Source organism: Melospiza melodia, chromosome 25, assembly GCF_035770615.1.
Source record: "Melospiza melodia melodia isolate bMelMel2 chromosome 25, bMelMel2.pri, whole genome shotgun sequence".
Taxonomy (NCBI): domain Eukaryota; kingdom Metazoa; phylum Chordata; class Aves; order Passeriformes; family Passerellidae; genus Melospiza; species Melospiza melodia.
This window is the reverse complement of record NC_086218.1, coordinates 3,022,750-3,026,540: the sequence shown is the minus strand read 5'-3', so window position 1 is coordinate 3,026,540 and position 3,791 is coordinate 3,022,750. Positions and strand designations below refer to the sequence as shown.

Genomic DNA, 3,791 nt, shown 5'->3' with positions numbered 1-3,791 from the left:
GGAAGTGAAAGTGTTGAGCAGGCACAGCCCAGCACCTCCATCCCCCAAATACTCCTCACCCTTCCCTGCACCCACTGCTCCCCATTTCCTCCCTCCCCTGGGTCCCCCAACCCGTTCCCTGCTCAGGGGCACCCCAGGATTTCTGAGCCAGGAACTGGATGTGACGGGATATGGCAAAAAGTAAGAAGAATAAGGAAAAAAGAGAAATAAAGAGAGGAAAAAGTACAGGGCAGGGGAGGACACAGAGGCCGAAATACCCAGGACCCCCATGCAATGCCTGGCCAGGAAACGAACACCCCAGGGGTGATTATGCCGGGCCTAGCCTCACCCCAAAATCTGAGGCACCGAGGGAAGGAGCTGTGACCTCCATGTTCCCCCCCCCACTGCCAAACCCTGGCACCCCCATTCCTCTGGCACCGGAACCTTGGAACCCAATTTTCTTCTGCCACCCCTTCCCTGAGACCCCCATTCCTGGACTGCAATTCCCCAGGATCTCCAATCCCAAGGAACACCATCCCAGTAATTCCAGACCATGGGACATCACTGCCGTTGGGGACCTTGATTCCCTCAGGACCACCATTCTCACAGGGTCCCCCTTTCCCCTGGCACCCCCATTTCATGATCACAAATTCCAGGAGGCCACATTGTTCTGGGACCCTCATCCACAAGTCTGAGTCTACCCAACCCTTGGGACACCCATTTACATTGGACCACATCCCTGGGCACCCCATTCTCCTGCACACTCATCCCAGGCTCCCTACACAGCCTTAGACTCCAAATTGTGGCAACAAAATGTCCCCATCCTGTCCTACCATCCCCCACCATGTCCCCTTGTCCACAGCCTGTCCCCAGCTTGTGGGCACCCTGCCCCCACCAAGGGCCACCTACACATGGGGACGAGATGTGACCTCGCTTCCTTCCCCCTCATCCGAAGAGCCGCCAGACAGGGGAGCGGTGGCCACAGCAGCGAGTGACAGCCAGTGCACATGGCTGGGGACACCGGGATGGCTGGGAAGGTGGCGCTGCTCCTGTGGGGTGAGTGCCCCGGGCATGGGCCTGACACCCTGGGGATGGGCCCTGGTGATGCAGAGACGGGTGGGGAGGGGGCACAGGGGGGCTGTGAGGTCCCCTGAAGTCCTCAAAATGGCAGCAGAGGCAGAGCAGGGCATGGAGCTCAGTGTGAGCAGAGATTTAGGGTGGCTTTAGGGACAGAAATAGGGGATCTGGGATATGGAGTCAGGAAGAGGAGGATAGAGATGTGGGGAAAAGTATGTGGCAGAAGGAGCCTTGGGGCTTGGGAACTGTGGGGATAGGGACAGGGGGAAAAGGGATACATGGACATGGAATGGGGCCACGTAACAATGCAGATGTCACCTGGCCATGGGCACAGGACCATGGGGACTTGGCCGTGGGGACAGGTGCTCTAGGGCTGGTGGAGGTGGGCAGGGAAAACATAAGGTGTCCACAGTGTCCCCATGACCCTCACCCAGCCCTGCCCCTTCTCCCTTCCAGCCCAGATCCTAGGCCTTGCTGGTGAGTCCTCGGGGGATGCCATGTCCCCACCCCACTGTCCCCAACCCTGCAACGGCCCTGGCAGGCTGGTGTCCCCTGTCACTTGCAGGTGCCCAGACCACCCAGCTCCTGGTGGAGCCCCCCTGGAGGCCGGCGGTGCCGTGGGACTGGGTGACACTGACCTGCCAGGGCTCGGGGACTGCTGGTGACACCACCTGGTACAAGGATGGGCAGCGCTGGGGGCAGCAGGGAGGCGACCAGTTCACTGTCACTGAGAGAGGCAACTACACATGTGAGAGACCTGGAAGTGGGTGCAGCCCACCCGTGATTGTCTCAGATCGTGAGATTGGTTTGTGTCCCCAGATTGGCACCCACGGGAACCCCGAGGATGCTGGATGAGCTCTACTCCATGGGTCACCCTCTGGTGTGACCAGAGAGTGTCCCCTATACAGGGGGATATCCCAGAGCATCCCACTATGGGGGGGACACTCATGTTGTAATTGGGGAAACCTGGTGTTCTGGCTTTGACCCAATATGGGGGTCCTGATGATATCAGGACCCTCCAGACCCCTGTGATGTGACGGCACCCTCTGCCCCCCAGACCAGGTGGTGCTGCAGGTGCCAGCGCGGGCACTGCTGGAGGGGGAAACATTGACACTGCGCTGCCGGTACAGGCAGGAAAAGTCGGTCACTTTGGTGCTCTTTTACCACGAGGAGACGGAACTGAGAGTGCTCCACAATGGAACCGAGCTGTCCCTGTCCCCTCTGCAGCTGAAACACAGGGGCCGCTACCACTGCAAGTCCTGGATGAATAACAGTGTATCATGGGGATGGGAGGAGTCAGTGACAGTGACAGTGACAGTGCATGGTGAGCACCTCACAGCCGCCACCCAGACAGCCCCATAGCGCCTCGCCAGGGATTCGGGGTCACCGTTTCCAAAGCCCCCCATTTCCTGCCCTGAGCTTGTCGTGGGACCAGTGATGGAGGGTCCCCAGGAGCCCATCCAGGGGTCCCTGCTCACTCTCAACTGTCTCAGCAACTCCAGCCCCCTGCGGCCCCGAGCCCCCCTTCTACCAGCATGGGCAGGTGGTGGGGCGCCCGCAGGGGTCCCCGCAGCTGCTGGTGCCCGCCGTGGGGGTCTCCCACTCAGGGAATTCCAGCTGCCAGGTGGCTCCGAGGGGGGGGCCGTGCAGAAGGGCAGCGCTCGGCTCCGTGTCACAGTGCACAGTGCACACATGGGGAGCCCTCACAGCCTCCTGTAGTCCCCTTTCCTGGACATCTTCCTGTCCCCCGGACACCATGCTTGTGTCTCCCGCCGCTGCCCTGTGTCCCTTCACCCCTCTCTGGTGTGACCCCGTCCCCAACATCCCCCATAACACCCACCCCTCTTGTCTCTATCCCCCCACACCAGCTGCCAGCCCCTCCCTGTGCTCTCAGCCCAGTCTCTGTCCCCACAGTGCCCGTGGACAATGCCACCATCACCCTTGGTACCCTATCACACCAGGTGCGTGCAGGTGACAACGTGACCCTGCGCTGCTCGGTGCAGGTGGCCTCAGCCCCTGCCACCTTCACCTGGCTGCACAATGGGCAGGAGGTGGCCCGGGGTCCCCTTCTGAAGCTCAGGGCAGTCGATGTGGGACATTCGGGCACCTACCAGTGCATAGCCACCAACGAGCTGGGACAGGACGGACACCGTGTGTTCTGGGCACGCAGCCCAGAGTTGGCCCTGTTGGTGACACCGTGGGGACACAGGGACACAGGTGAGGTCACACAGGGTCATTCAAGATTGCAGGAACCCTGGGGTGATGGGTGATCCTTATGTGTCCCCCTCTGCTTCTTGCAGTTGCCGCAGGGGTCGGTTGGGCCCTTTTGTTCCTGCTCCTGCTCGTGGGTGTCATTGTGGCCTGGCACCAGTGGCACAGTGTGGGTGGGTGACCAATGGGGGGATGAAGGTCGTGGAGAGGGGTGGGAACGCGCCCGAGAAGGGGGGCCATAGGGCGGCACACACAGCCCCTAAACTGGGAGAGGCTGAGCCCACAATGACCATTGCTCAGAGCCCTGGGAGCTGTTGGAGGGTCCTGCAGGGAGGTTGGTGATTCTATCAGGGGTCCCCCCTCTCTGCCAGGCTCGGGGTTCCCGGGGTTCAGGGTGTTGGTGCATGTGGGGTGGTTCAGGGATATTAGTGGGGGCATCAGGGATACTGGGGTGCCTGGGGAGAATTGTGTGTCTGGTGGTGGTTCAGCATTGCCAAGGGTGGATGGGGGCCCCTGGGTCTCCA

The 3,791-nt window shown here is 61.1% G+C and overlaps 1 long non-coding RNA gene across 1 annotated transcript; it reads left to right on the top strand.

The window, feature by feature from the left end:
- Window positions 1-1,003: 1,003 nt before the first annotated feature.
- LOC134429246 (uncharacterized) lies at window positions 1,004-1,725 on the top strand. The gene is made up of 3 exons (XR_010030556.1): window positions 1,004-1,035; window positions 1,513-1,533; window positions 1,622-1,725. It is a non-coding gene; the product is annotated as an uncharacterized LOC134429246 (long non-coding RNA).
- Window positions 1,726-3,791: the final 2,066 nt, after the last annotated feature.